This window comes from Macaca nemestrina, chromosome 2, assembly GCF_043159975.1.
Source record: "Macaca nemestrina isolate mMacNem1 chromosome 2, mMacNem.hap1, whole genome shotgun sequence".
In the NCBI taxonomy this organism is placed as follows: Eukaryota; Metazoa; Chordata; class Mammalia; order Primates; family Cercopithecidae; genus Macaca; species Macaca nemestrina.
This window is the reverse complement of record NC_092126.1, coordinates 8,113,513-8,129,027: the sequence shown is the minus strand read 5'-3', so window position 1 is coordinate 8,129,027 and position 15,515 is coordinate 8,113,513. Positions and strand designations below refer to the sequence as shown.

The following is a 15,515-nucleotide window of genomic DNA, read 5'->3' as shown; positions in this document are numbered from 1 at the left end:
TGAGTCTTAAAACTGCTAGATTTGGTAAATTAGGCTTACTCTAAATCTTCAGTGATATCAAAACTAAACAGTTACTAAGGAGCTGGCAGAAATACATAGAGAAAGTCTATGCAGGAGATTTGTTTTCTTTGAACAACTACTGCTTGCCCAGTTCATTCCTGGATGAAGACGGACGAGTAGATAGAGCTGTCTCATAAAAGCTGAAGTTGCGATTTCCTGAGCGAGAAGGCTTATCACTTAAAAGAGTCACCAATTGTTCTCAGTAAAATGACAGCTATTTGCTGATCTACATAACGTGTTTTCTTCTTTGGCAATAATTTTCAGCCTCCCTACATATAGATGCTTTTGCACCCAAGAAATTCAAACCAATATATAATTTATAAGACTTTTACAAAAAAAAAAATTGCAAATACGAAAAAGAGAACAATCACATTTAATATCCTATTACAACCAACTAAACTTTTGCTATCGATACCATCCCATGTTTGGTAGTATACTGAAAAACCATGGAAAAAAATGTTTTATATGAGTGAGGTCAGTATTTTCAGAGGTGGCACCTTAGTTCATTCTAACAAAAATTCTGGTATATTAATCCAAGATAGCTTCACCTATCTGTGCCTTTCACGTGGTAAAGTTCAATAAATACTCAGGTAATTAAGGATTAAATATCTAGAGGCTCAGCTCCAGACCCTACAGTGTCTTCTGAATAAACTATACCACGAAGCAAAAGTCTATGATGACACAGTCTTGGTTTCTCTACTGGGACATTGCTAAGACTTGGGTTTCTAATAAAAGGATATTGCTGCCTTCAATATGAGGCCTAGTTAACTTCCCAACCCCACTAAGTAAGCATCTTTTGACATTTCACTGATTTCAGGACTAGAAAAAAATTGGAGGTTCACAGTCCCTAGAAATCTCCTAGTCTCAGAGTAAATCTTATATATTTGGTGGGATGTTTTAAACTTCTCCCATAAATGAATCTCCTCTCCAGCCAAACAGAACTTCTCTGTAAAATTTATAGCATGTTTACCTTTTCTTCTTTTCCCAGTCCTCCTCATCTTTATCTCTGTGTGTTAAAATTCTACCCATATCTTTAGCAACCAAAATGTTGAAGCACACCAACTTTCAGAGGACCAGCAGAAGAATCAACAAACAAATAGAGAGAAACTGTCCAGTTAAATAGAAGGAAATCTAGCGAGGATGGGAAGAAATGTCCAGAGAAGAAAGGTTTCAAGATGCAAGGTCATGAAAGTGAAATAGTGCTAACAGGCCAAGAAAGCTGATGGCCAGTAACTGACCATTGGCTCTAGCAAGGGGTAGACAACTGGAAACATTTATGAGTGACATTTCAGAGCAGTGGTGTAGATGGAAATCCAATTAGCATGGATTGTGGAGAAAACTGGGAGAAACTCAGCCAGCAGGTAAAGCCAGCAAGAGTAGGCAAGTTTTTTGTTTTTTTTTTTTTTTCCTCTTAAGTTGTGGTAACAGAGAAGTGAGATGAAAGGTGGTTTACTTGTTTTAAGATAGGTGCATTAAGGTTGTGCTGATGTCAATCACGTGGTGGTTATGGAGAAACTGATGACACAGGAAAACAGAAAAAAAGGATAATTCCAAGCATGAAGTCCTTATAAAGGATAGAGGAAATAGGTCAGATTCAGAGATTTAGTCAAAAATGTTTAACTTGTGTTGATATCACATAGAGATCTATTATTATTGTTATTGTTATTATTATTACTAATGAGAGAGGAAGAGAAGCATATTTTGGCTAAGTGCATTGGCGGAATTGGTGGTAAGAGGATAGGATTATCCTTATCTGATCTATCTTGTTTTCTTAGAAGTCATAGCACATAGGAAGATATAGAAGGGGTTCTAGTAAGCATCAGGTTCAACTTTCTTGCCTTGCATTTGGGGTAACTGAATCACAGGAATATCAAGTGAGTTCCTGAAGTCATAAAAATGTGAAAGTGTCCTTCATGAGGGTATCCAGGGTCATCTAGCCATGAAGCTTCCTCTCATCTCTTCCAGCATTATAATCATAGTGCTGTAATCAAGAGCTCACTGTCCAAGGAGGGAGTGGTCACAGTTACATCAAAGAGGAAACAACTTACAAGACAAAAAACTTGACTATCTATATGTAGCCAATTCCGCTTCTCACATTACAATTCTTATTACTAAAAATCCATATTAACAGCCAGTATTCTCAAAAAAGCTCTCTTTAAACAACACATTGTCTGCCTGAAATGGGAATTTCCATTACCTCAAACTTGCCTTAAATTCCAGCCCCTTGCTACAGCTTCAGTTTTCACGCTTATGCGTTGCTCACACTTCATTAACTCCTGTGAATTGAGAAAAAATGTTGTTCTTTCAGCTGACCCGATCAGAACACCATAATCATATTACATGTGGGCTGCATGCAGTCTTTTTAAACGACTTAAAGCAGAATAAATTCGATGAGGGAAAACAATTTATTAGAACAAATTTAATGAGTAAAATAATTTTGGGTTTTTTCTGGATTATAAAACATTTTCCACTAGTTTCTAAGATATCCATCAAATCTGAAGTATCTAATTTTCTCAATAAATACCATCATGTTACAGGATGACATCTTTGCATTGAAACTGATGAACTAAGCAAATCCCTGTGACACTGACTTTAGCTATTATGGTTTGCTTCAGGCACTCTGATAGTATCCAAACATTTACTAGGTAAATGTTGAAATAAATACCCTTCAAAGGGCCTACATTAATTTTGAAATGTCTTATTATAAGCCATAATAAATAGACTTTTCAATGCCAGTCCTTAAAAAGACTCTGTCACCTAGAATAAATATCGAATTAAAACTTAAAATACATTTAAGTTCTTTCCTGGCATACCAGTTGAATCTACTCGTAGTTCTAGGAACATGTAAATCCAATCAGCTTCCTTATCAGTCCTGAATAACATTAATCACTAAGCAAATATTAGTTAATAGCCACTATAAATTGTATTAGAAAAGTTAAAAATAAGGCAATTAATTGTATTCCAAATTATTCCAATGAAGAACTTAAAAGCACGATTGTGCTGTTTTACTCCTTTCCATTTGAGGAAAGATCATAGTAACAACTTATTGCGCTATTCATGGGTTTTTCCCAGGCACATACATATTGAAATCAAAAAGAAAAAGTTGCAAATGTTAAACAGTCATTTGAGAGTGATGAAAAAGAACATTTTTTTTTTTTTAGTATCTAGGATTCACATCAAATTAGCTCTGGTAAGTCTGTTGATCTCAGCTATCATTATAGGTGATCAGCAATTGAAAGGACAACAATGAACTGGGAACAGTACCTGTATACCTATAGCAATAAGAAAAATACGTCAATAAAATGGACAAAAGACATAAGCAATGAACAAGAAACATTTAAATTTTTTATATTGATAATAAAAAATGCATATTAAAATAAGATGAAGATTTTTTTGTTTTTTTTTTTTTGAGACAGAGTTTCACTCTTGTCGCTCAGGTTGGAGTGCAGTGGTGCCATCTTGGCTCACTGCAAGCTCCGCCTCCTGGCTTCTCCTTTCTCAGCTTTCTGAGTAGCTGGGATTACAGGCATGCGCCACCACGACGGGCTAATTTTTTGAATTTTAGTAGAGACGGGGTTTCACCATGTTGGCCAGACTGGTCTTGAACTCCTGACCTTAGGTGATCCGCCCACCTCAGCCTCCCAAAGTACTGGAATTACAGGCATGAGCCACCATGCCCAGCCAAGATGAAGTTTTAATCCATCAAATTTTAAGTCTCTTTTATTTAAAGTATAATTTAGAGCATTGGCAGTGGCTCTAGGAATCAGAGAATCTCGCCCACTGCTGTTTAGAGTATTAAGTGGTACCAACTTTCTAAAGAATGATTTGGCAATATATATCAAATATATTAAAGTGTGTTTGCTATTTAATCCAGCAATTCTACTTCTAAGAATGTACTTAAAAGTGATAAAAAAAAAATCTAATAATCAGATACAACAGTGACCATCAAACAATATTTATTAGTGCAAAACTGCACACAAATAACTAAAAATCAGTATTTATTAAATAGATGCCAATATGTTCATATAACAGTTACACTACAGCTATTCAAAAATTTTGTAAGTATCATTTTATATTTTTTAATTAATAAAAGTTACTAAACAACATGCACAATATAATTCAAATATTGTTTAAATTTATATGTACATGTGGTATATGTGCATTTCTAATGATACACTGGAAAATGTTATAGATGATTAGTTCTGGATGATGATGTTGAACATTGATTTCTGAGATTTATTATCTATACTTTGCTTCTCTATATTTTGCAAATTATCTACCATGAACATAAATTATCCCAGAAAAAGTAAATATTCTTAAACCACTATTGTAACAGTCTCATATCAGAGTACCATATCTCCTGTACCATTTTAACTGCATTCATATAACTTTAAAAATCACAAAACAAAGCCACATGGTGTATATACAGGTAATAGAAACAGTAGTTTGTGATCAATGTGGTGAAAATATTTATTATCAGAATTTGGCACTAAAGAACAGATACATATAATTTGGAATTTTAAATAGTCTTCATTAAACGGCTGCTCACCTTGTGATTTATAATCAATGTACTTTTCTGTGTGTGTGTGTATGTTATACTTCAATTAAAAAGATTACAAGTAACTCCAGCCTGTTATTTCTTAGATTCATAGCAAAGCTAGCGGGAAACACAAGAGGTCATTTACTCCAATCTCTCATCCCATTTCTTCAGTTCTACAGATAAGAAGTGCTGCAATGCCTTGAGTATCATTCCATTGCTTCGCAGTCCTGATAAAAGCCCTCTTCCTCAAAAAGAACGGTAAACAATCTGCTCGTTTTCAACTTCCAGGCGATTCTGAGCTCATCAGTTACAGGCATGCTTGAGCGCAGACGGTAAGAGGGTCATTAACCACCACGGCCTAGAGTATATCCTGTCATTTGGCCTGGGAACTGTGGCTGCCACAGCAGCTCTGGTGGGCATGACTAAAGGACGCCGACAGCAATGTGCCCAGAAACTGCAGCGTGATCAAGGAACATAGGACGAGTATAAATGGTAGGGCCAGAATTTCTAACGCTCAGTTATGGCAAACTGAGTTTCATTTCAAAGCCAGTGGTATATATACACTCAATAAATGTATGCTTTTAAAGGAAGAGATGCTTGCAATAAAGGAAATGGTTCAACTGCAACCAAAGACTTTTGCTCTTTTTATGCCAAAGCCATACCTCAAATGAGCTACAAATAAGGCTGTTTGGAGAATTATGTCTGTAGCTGTATGAACTTTGCCTGAATTTTTAAAGTGATAAACAAAACTTAACAAGTAATGCTTTTGGGGATAGTTCACTTTTTTGAGGAAGGATTAGTTATTGAAGCACATCATGCAGGGAATCATTTGTCATTAGATTAAGAAATACTCTTGCATCAGTAAAAGACAGGACAATTAAACTATAAGTTAGGACACTTGGATTTTACCTTTGAGCCTTCATGTACAAGCTATATGACTCTAAATTAGTTGATCTTGTAGTGTTTCAGTTTCTGAATTAGTAAAGTGTGATTGAATAACTTAATCTTGAGACCCCATTTATTCCAATAATTGTGAATTTAAATCTAAAATACTATGATTCTTGGCCAGGTGCAGTGGCTCATGCCTGTAATCCCAGCACTTTGGGAGGGCGAGGTGGGTGGATCACTGAAGTCAGGAGTTCGAGACCAGCTTGGCCAACATGACGAAACCTGGTCTCTATTAAAAATACAAAAAAGTAGCCAGGTACAGTAGCACACACCTGTAATCCAAGCTACTCCAGAGGCTGAGGCAAGAGAATCATTTGAACCCAGGAGGTGGAGGTTGCAGTGAGCCAAGATTGTACCACTGTACTCCAGCTGAGTGACAGAGCGAGACTCTGTCTCAAAATAAATAAAATAAAATAAAATAAAAAGCATCACTGTAAAAAAAAAAAAAAAAAGATATCGCCAAATTTATCATAACACAATGTAATTCCTATATTTATTACAGACCCAGTCCCATCTCATTATAACCAGAGGGAAAAAGTAAAAAGAGAGGGAGTTTGCATGTACAACTGAATGTAAATCTAACATCTTCTTAACCAATCTGTCTTTTGATTTTCAACAATTTGCTTTATGTCTTTTCTCTCACTTCCTTATGCATCCTCTAAGTTCTCTTTAATAGATTATAAAAATAAAATTAAGAAAGATCTGAAATCACCAGAGAAGAAAATATACACAGATAATCAATGAAATACATGGTTAATGTGTACAGTGCAGTCTATGATCACTTCTTTTTGAAACTTCTTTTCTTAGTCAGAGGGGATTTGCTCTCTAACTTTGCACTGCACTGCTCTCAATTCGCCCTGAAGAACATCTCACCAACAGCACCTCCTCAGCTATCATTCACCCACTCCACTCTCACTTTTTAGCATGTAATGAGAGTGACGCTATGACCAATACAGAGGTAAAACTGACAGAGATGGTGTTCTCAAGCAGTTCACAGCCTAGTAGTGAAGAAAAGGCTGGGATATGAAACAAATAACTGTCATGCAAAGCAGAAAAGTGCAGCCGGGCACAGTGGCTCACGCCGGTAATCCCAGCACTTTGGGAGGCCAAGGCAGGTGGATCCCCTGAGATCAGGAATTCGAGACCAGCCTGCTCAATATGGTGAAACCTAGTCTCTACTAAAAATACAAAAAAATTAGTCAAGTGTGGTGGGCGCATGTAACCTCAGCTACTTGGGAGGCTGACGTAGGAGAACCACTTGAACCCAGCAGGTGGAGGTTGAAGTGAGCCAAGATTGCACCATTGCACTCCAGCCTGGGCAACAAGAGGGAAACTCCATCTCAAAAAAAAATGAAAAGGAAAAAAAGAAGAAAGAAAAAAGAGAAAGAAAGAAAGAAAGAAAGAAAGAAAGAAAGAAAGAAAGAAAGAAAGAAAGAAAGAGAGAAAGAGAAAGAAAGAGACAGAGAGAGAAAGAAAGAAAGAAAAAGAAAGAAAGAAAGAAAGAAAGAAAGAAAAAGAAAAGAAAGAAAGAAAGAAAGAAAGAAAGAAAGAAAGAAAGAAAGAAAGGAAGGAAGGAAGGAAGGAAGGAAGGAAGGAAGGAAGGAAGGAAGGAAGGAAGGAAGGAAGGAAGGAAGGAAGGAAGGAAGGAAAGAAAGAGAGAGAGAAAGAAAGAGGAGAAAGAAAGAAAGAGGAGGGGAGTAGAGGGGAGGAATAAGTGCACCAAGAGAGATAGGTACACATAAAATCTCATGGGATTTCTGAGAAGGGAAAGCTTCCTGGTAAACTGCAGGGATTAGGGAAAGCTTCCCGAAATATATGGCATTGGAGAAGTGCCTTGAGAAAAAAGGTAGGATTTGGACATGTGGAGATTAAGAGGGAGAAACATCAAGAAAGAGAGAAGTGGAAGAGACATTTGGTATGTACTTAGGGTACCCAAAAAGGATTAGTAGCAGATCAGGCTGAAAGATAGGTCGGATCAGATCCTGAAAGCCTTGAATCTCAGTTGAAGACTGTCACACTCTGTGTCCTACAGAGGACTCATTACAGATTGTATTTTAGAGAAATAACACGATTGAATTTTTACTTTGGAAACGTGTAAACTTCCCAACACTAAAACATTTTTTTCTGCAGATGTATCAACTACCTTTCAGAAAAATCCTCTAGGGAAATTTGAGCATACCTTTGTCTTGTATTCCTCATGATAACACAAATGGTCACTCTGCAAGGTATTAGACCTGAATTGGGCAGATTTCATTTCATCTATTCAGTTCATATATTTTGGAGAAATTTGGGTTTGTTTCTCCCTGGGCTGAACCTTCAATGTCAGCAGTGGTGATTTCCAGCCATATTAATATATGAGAAAAAAAGAAACTCCACCAAACACACATGCGCACACACACACACACACACACACACACACACACACAGAAACAATTAAAGACAAGTGTCCTTAATTTTGAGATATTTATGTGCTTTGGCAGAAGCACACTCTAGATTTTGAGGGCCAAGTGCTCCCTGCTTCCTGGAACCTTGACAAGAAAGAGAATGTGTTTGACCATAAACTATCAAAAGCCAGTACATTCCCTGAAGTTCTTTGCTGGCTCTAGGAAATGGAACACTGGGCAGTTCTTCAGTACAGTGCAGCGCTACCTTAATCAGGGAAAGATGGGAAAGATGAGGCAGCTATTACCACAGCCGCAGCAGTGAGAATGCCTGCTCACTCATCCACATATCCACCTCTCTGCGTCTACCTTGTGATCCCAGCATCCATGTGCTTTAGAATTAATATAGGCACATCTGGGTTGTTGACATTTGCCTGTGGCCCCACAACCAAATAAAGCTGAATATTTTATGAGGTGTTATAACCCACAATTCTAGCCTCATTCATCTGAGAAAAAGGAGACTCCTAGAGAAAGATGACATGTCCAAGCCCACATGGTTGCTTGGTGGAAACAAGGATTAGTAATGAGTTCTTCCAAGTCCAGGTAAGGACATACCACAGCCTTCTCTTATAAACACTGCAAAAAGTCTAGACTCTAACTCAGTAATGATGATTCATTTTATCAATAATTCTGACTACCTCAAAGTAACTCTGATGACATGCAAGTTAAGACACCTCCAGCTTAGTCTTTTGGAGGAAAGGGTTTTTCATTCTGAATGCTGATTCACACACACAGTACCATCTGCCTCAGGGTGTTACTAAAAACTTTTAAGCATCACATATATACTGCTGAGTCTTTCATTAGGCACGAAAGAAAAAAAAATTAAGGGAAAAACCAAAAAGAGGTAGAAAAACTTTCCTGTTTTTAGCTTCAGTTGATTCTGACTTAATCCTACTGGCATGCATGATTCAATAGTTTATGTCAAACACAAATTCCAGCCCAGTGCCCTCCATCCGACATGTTCTCATTCCTGAGCCTGACAGCAGACCTGGTCTCCTAGCAACACTGAACATTTTCTCTGCCTAGTCATCTGTAGCAATTGGTTCTTTTCCATGGCTGTGCTCTCATCTTCAGTCCAGAACAACCAAAAACCTTCCCTGTAATCAAAGGGGTCTGACGTCTAAAGTCAGACCTGGAAAATCAGTGGAAATTGAATTTATTTTCTTCTTTCCTAGGTCTCCAGCTCCCTTTCTCTCTCTTCTTCTTTCTCTTTTTTACACACAAACATTTGTATGTACATGGACACACACACAAACCAGCAAAAGAATGGCCTGAAATCTGTCCTGGAGATGGGAATACTATCTAGTACAACAAGCATAGAATTGTTCTTATCTATTGAAGAAATCAGACACGTCCCAGTGCCTCTTTGGTTGCCTCATCATGTAAAAGGGAGATGATAAATACTCAACTCAAAGTATTATTGTGAGACTCAGAAGATACAGTGAACGATGAAAGGCTTGGTAACAATAATGGCTATACCGATTAATACAGTTATTACACTATAAGCAGAGGAAATGTTTTTAGACATATATTTAGGAAGAGATACAACTACACAAGCCTGTCAAAAAGTCACTACTCACTTAAGAACAAAGCTCTTATTAAGATATAAATGGAATTTACTCTCTTTTATCATCCAAATTTCAACTTGTACCAGAGCCTTCCTGGGACCCACAGAGAGTAGTGATTGTAACTGATGAGGCGTGTATAAGACCAGAGGAAGCAACATATCATTAAATTGAATAATTGTTGCATGACCCAAAACTGCTCCAATTGGCCCAAGGCAAATAAATCAAGGGCCCTTCCTATAGCTCTCAACATAGTTCAAGAGATGAAAGTATTGATGGGTAGCAACTCTCAATCCTCTCCATCCCCTTTCTCAAGGGCTAATAGAGTAGAACTAAAATTTGGAAGTAGATAAGGTGAGGGAGTGAGACTTATTCAGCACTCAAAGTCCCTGGACTGTAAGCTCCACGAATCCAAAAATTATGTCTGTTTGTTTGTATTATTTTTTACTTCTTGTATCTTCAGTGCTCAGGACAGTGCCTAGCATTTGATAACCACTTGATAAACATTTGTTGGAAGAGGGATAAATGCAGTAGTCAGGGCTATGAAATTGATCATTTTAGCAGTTTTTACTGCATTTATGATGAATTTGATTAAAACTTGTAGGATTACTATTAAACAAGAAAATATATGTCAATCATTTAGCACTTAATTGGATTTCAATAAATGAAATCTGTTGTTTTATCTTCTACTATTATCAATTTCAACCATCACTCATTACCACTGACTAAAGGCAACTGATTAGAGGGAATTGTGTATGAGGAACTTTCTAATCAAGCAAAGGAGACCAACAAGCAATAATAGCCCCATGAGATGAGGGAGACATACTATGACCCAATGGCGTATATATTCACAAACTGGAAAAGGATACAGAAATGTAGTGTCATTATCTTCACTCATAATTTCATAGATAAGAAAAAATAGGCTCAGTTCCCTGAGTTCTAATTGTACACCTGAACTTTTTATTTGTTTTTTATTTATTCTTTATAGGATCATCATTCTCTTCCTTCCCATTAAGACTTTGTTCTACCAGGGAAGTAGCAAAGAAATCCATGTGTATGTCCTAATGTTCTTAGTTAAGGGTGGAAGAATGGTCAGACAGCTCACTTGAACCCTTGACTGGGAAGTGCAGGAGGGTGAAAGGATTGTTTACATGAGACTGTAGGCTCAGTGGTTGACAGGATAGGCTCTGGAGTCCACATGCTCCAATCCTAGCTCAGTCACTTGCTGGCTATGTGACCTCTGACATCAACACTCTATGACTTAATAATCCATATTTGAGCTGAGTGTGGTGGTTCCCACCTGTAATTCCAGCACTTTGGGAAGCTGAGGCAGGCAAATCACCTAAGGTCAGGAGTTCAAGACTAGCCTGGCCCACATGGTGAAACCTTGTCTCTACTAAAAATATAAAAATTAGCTGGGTATAGTGGTGCATTCCTGTAATCCCAGCTACTCAGGAGGATGAGGCAGGAGAATCACTTAAACCCAGGAGGTGGAGGTGGCAGTGAGCCGAGATCATGCCACTGCACTCCAGCCTGGGTGACAAAGCAAGACTCTGTCTCAATAAATAAATAAATAAATAATCTATATTTGTAAAGCTGGGGGAATAATGGTACCTACCACAAAGAACTATTATGAGAATTGAGTTAGTATATGTAAGCACAGATGAATGATACATCAATTTAAATTTTATTAGTAGTAGGCTATGATTTGGCAGAATCATTTTAGATATATGCCAAAAGTTTGTGAAACCTTATTTTCTTAATACCTGATATTTATGAGTTGAAAGTCCACTAATGTCCAAAAACACAGAGACACTGCCCAGTGTGCATCACCCTTTCCACCTTCCCAACGGAGTACCTACCAACACCACACCTGGGGCTCGCAACTGTTATACAGGAATGCATTAGCCATTGAACCTCCCCCTTCTTCATTCACTGATTTCAAGCTGTATATTATAGAGGTGAGAGCCTTTGCTTCAAAGCAGATAGAACTGACTTTAAATACTGGCTATCATTTGCTAACTGTGACCTAAGCAGTTAACCTGTCAGGGCCCAGTTTTCTCATCCATAAAAGGGGGCAGGAGAGTATTAATGGCAATTTCAGAGATTTGTGATACATCGTTTAAATAACATAATATATGAAAAGTCCTTAGGACAGTGCTTGGACAATAAAACTACTCAATGAATCATTGCTGTTATAATAGAGTAGGAAAAGGCAAGTTACATATTTCTCTTATAGTAGAGGCATAAAAGATAGTATGACAATTCAAAGGCATAAATGGGTAAGGAAAGTAGCTGTACAATCTTGAAAATCAGTTCAGAGGTGGCATAAGGGCCTGACAGGTAAAAGGAAGAGCACAGACAAAAATCACAAATACATGGGTGAGCATGATGCATTCAGGCAATCCCAATATTTGACTGGAGTTGGATAACAAGATGCGGGCATAGCAGAGGGCACTGAGGCTACAGAGTAAACCAGGCTTTATTGTGTGAAGGACTTTGGGTGCCAGGGTAAGAGTTTTGGCCACACAATATCTGATCTTGTTGGCAGAGCTGGGAGAGAATTAAATTTGAGCATTTTTTCTTTTTCTTTTTCTTTTTTTTTTTTTTCTTTTTTTGAGACGGAATTTTGCTCTTGTTGGCCAGGCTAGAGTGCAATGTCGCGACCTTGGCTCACCACAACCTCTGCCTCCCAGGTACAAGTGATACTCCTGCCTCAGCCTCCCGAGTAGCTGGGATTACAGGCATGTGCCACCACACTGCGTTTATTTTTTGTATTTTTAGTAGAGACGGGGTTTCTCCATGTTGGTCAGGCTAGTCTTGAACTCCTGACCTCAGGTGATCCTCCTGCCTCGGCCTCCCAAAGTGCTGGGATTACAGGCATGAGCCACTGTGCCCGGCTGAGATTTGAGTATTTTTTTCTAAACCCAACTGTAGATGGTGTCTGTAAATTTGAGAGGTAAATCATAAAAACATAACAAACAAAAGAAAAAAATATGGCAACATCTGTAGTGGAAAAATAAAAGAGAATGAAATAAAAATAATGATTTTCCCATCTGTTGAATTCACAGAAACCCTCCAGAACCTCATAATTAAATAAAAAGAAATATGCTGATGTTTCTTTCTGTCACAGACAATAATTTACTTCAAAAGAAGTTCAGAGTTTAGATTACCATGTTTATGTGAACAGCTCTGGCTGATAGTCACACTTAGAATACCGAATGCTTACAGATACTCTGAGCAAACCCTTGGCTCTTCTCTTTGTTAGTGTCTCCATCTGCATAATAGAAAAAGCAGAAATATTCCTGTCCTTTACATAGAACTAAAGAAATTATCAAATAAAATGATGAATATGTATCAATCTGTAAACTAAAGATTGTATGTGTTCTGTGATATTTATTATTATTGTTAGTTTGTGTATGCAAGGTACTTGGACACATAGAAATCTAGAAATAAAATGGAGATTATAGTATTAGGCACTTAAATAGCTAGAAGTCTTTAAGACTTTCTTATCTGAATTATTTTTCTTACTTTGGTGTGTGTGTATGTGTGTGTGTGTGTGTGTGTGTGTGTATATATATATATATATATATATATTTTTTTTTTTTTTTGAGACAGAGTCTCGCTCGGTCGGCCACGCTAGAGTGCAGTGGAGTCATCTCGACTCACTGCAAGCTCCACCTCCCGGGTTCACGCCATTCTCCTGCCTCAGCCTCCCGGGTAGCTGAGACTACAGGCGCCCGCAACCATGCCAGGCTAATTTTTTTGGTTTTTTTTGGTAGAGTTAGAGTTTCACCATGTTAGCCAGGATGGTCTCAATCTCCTGACCTCGTGATCCACCCACCTTGGCCTCCCAAAGTGCTGGGATTACAGGGGTGAGCCACCGTGCCCGGCCCCTTACTTTGGTATATAATTAAGGGCAAAAACAAGATAGCTTCATGTTACCATCAACCCCAAAGTAAGTGGATTATTTAAAAAAAAAAAAAGGCTTTCTAAATGGAATTGTATGTATGTAGTGTATCTTTACAATAACAAAATGAAATGAAATAACAATTTGGTTATTTACAATAGCAAAATAAATGGAAAGAAAAAAAGAATGATTTGGAAAAGAGAGAAAGGGCCTTCAAATTTTTTCAAGAAAATGAGTCTGATTTCTAAAAGTTGACTACCATGTAGTGTCACCACTTTCTCCTCTTCAGGCCTGAGAGACAAAGTGACTAGTGACAAGTGACTATCGTTCTAATCTAGAGGAGAGGCACTATGATACAGATGCCAACATTGTTTCTATGCCAGCCCTACATATTATTGTTTTGCATTGCATTAACTTCCTCAAAACCTATGAATGATGAATTTAGCCACTTCTGTTTTAGAATATGAACTAAGTTATAACATGAAATGCAGACAAGTTGAAGAGTCAATCATAGGGCTGGGGCTGTAGGATTATACCCAGACACTCATTCTAGCAAAATTATAATTTATGAAGTAGAAAAGTGTGCTGAACAGCTAAGGCTTTCTGAGACATCAAACTTAAGGTATTCATCTGTGCATGCTAAACATGGTTAAAACATTGGCCTTAGGTTGTGGCGGGGCACAGTGGGTCACGCCTGTAATCCCACCATTTTAGAAGGCCAAAGTGGGCAGATCACTTGAGGTCAGGAGTTTGTAACCAGTCTGGCTAACAGGGTGAAACTGCATCTCTACTAAAAATATAAAAATTAGCTAGGTGTGGTGGCGAGTGTCTGTAATCCCAGCTACTCAGGAGGCTGAGGCAAGAGAATCACTGGAACCTGGTAGACAGAGGTTGCAGTGAGCTGAGATCACACCACTGCACTCCAGTCTGAGTAACAGAACAAGAGTCTGTCTCAAAAACAAAATTAAAAAAAAACAACAACAAAACAACAAACATTGACCTTAGCTTGAGATGAACCTGGATGCAAGTCCTGAGTTTGCCTTCTAATTGTGTGAAAACACACAAGGTAGTCTTGGTTTCCTCATCTGTAAAAAAAGACTAATAATAATGCCCACCCAAAGATTCTTGTTTTAAATTGATATATCATAGTTGTACATATTTTGGAGGTACATGTGATATTTTGATATATGCATAAGGTAGAACAATCAAGTCAGGGTAATTGGGATAGCCTCCAACTCAAACATTTATCTGTTTTTTGATAAGAACACTACCATTCCTGTCTTCTAGCTACATTGAAATATACAATAAATTATTACTAACTATAGTCTCCCTACTATACTATTGAATACTGAAATTTATTCCCTCTATTGAACTGTATTTTCAACCTCAGGATTCTTAACAGCAATAAATGAATTTGTGAAGGTGATGAGCTTAGCAGAATGCTTTGCATAGAGTATTGAGAGCCAATGTTGTAGACAACAAAGGTGGGTTTTTTAAAATGTTTTTTTCTTGTTGTTTAATCAAGTGGTAAGAATATAATTACCTTGTGTTTACCATTAATATGAATAATAAAAGAATGAAAAATCACTTTAGAGGGATTGTACACATATATTTATAAACAAAAAATAAAATTGTATCATACTCATGATTTGATAAAGGAACATAATACTCCAAGATTAGGTGAATAAATATGTACACATAATCAGGACCCCATCATGGAGCTTATCTGCATTCACCTAAGGTCATCAAATTCTCACAACCAAGCAGCTCATAACGGTATCCAGGTCTTTCTCTTATGATAAAATTAATTTTCTAATGTCTTGAAAACACAATTATGAAAATAACTTGCCTTTTTTGCCTCTGTAGCCTAACTTACCAAGAAGACATGTGTTCCAAAAAATGCAAAACATCTTATTTTACAGGAAAGACGTGGAGAAGGGATGGGATGCTCACAGTGAATTTCTAACAAAGAGGAAACACCACAGCCATCAGAAGTGTTAGGGAAGAAGTTATGCCTTGTCCACATCAAAGAAGGAAAATCCACACCGTTT

At 37.5% G+C, this 15,515-nt stretch overlaps 1 protein-coding gene across 3 annotated transcripts in view; it reads right to left on the bottom strand.

Moving 5' to 3' along the window:
* Nucleotides 1-15,515, bottom strand: part of LOC105470865 (prolyl 3-hydroxylase 2) — a 166,037-nt gene that overhangs the window by 113,899 nt on the left and 36,623 nt on the right. The window contains exon 1 of one of the 3 annotated variants that reach the window (XM_071090661.1): nucleotides 2,258-2,444. The exons of the other annotated variants lie outside the window; for them this stretch is intronic. The gene's annotated coding sequence lies outside the window, so the exon portion shown is untranslated. Of the gene's footprint in view, nucleotides 1-2,257; nucleotides 2,445-15,515 lie in introns of those variants that run through there. 3 annotated transcript variants of the gene reach the window in all.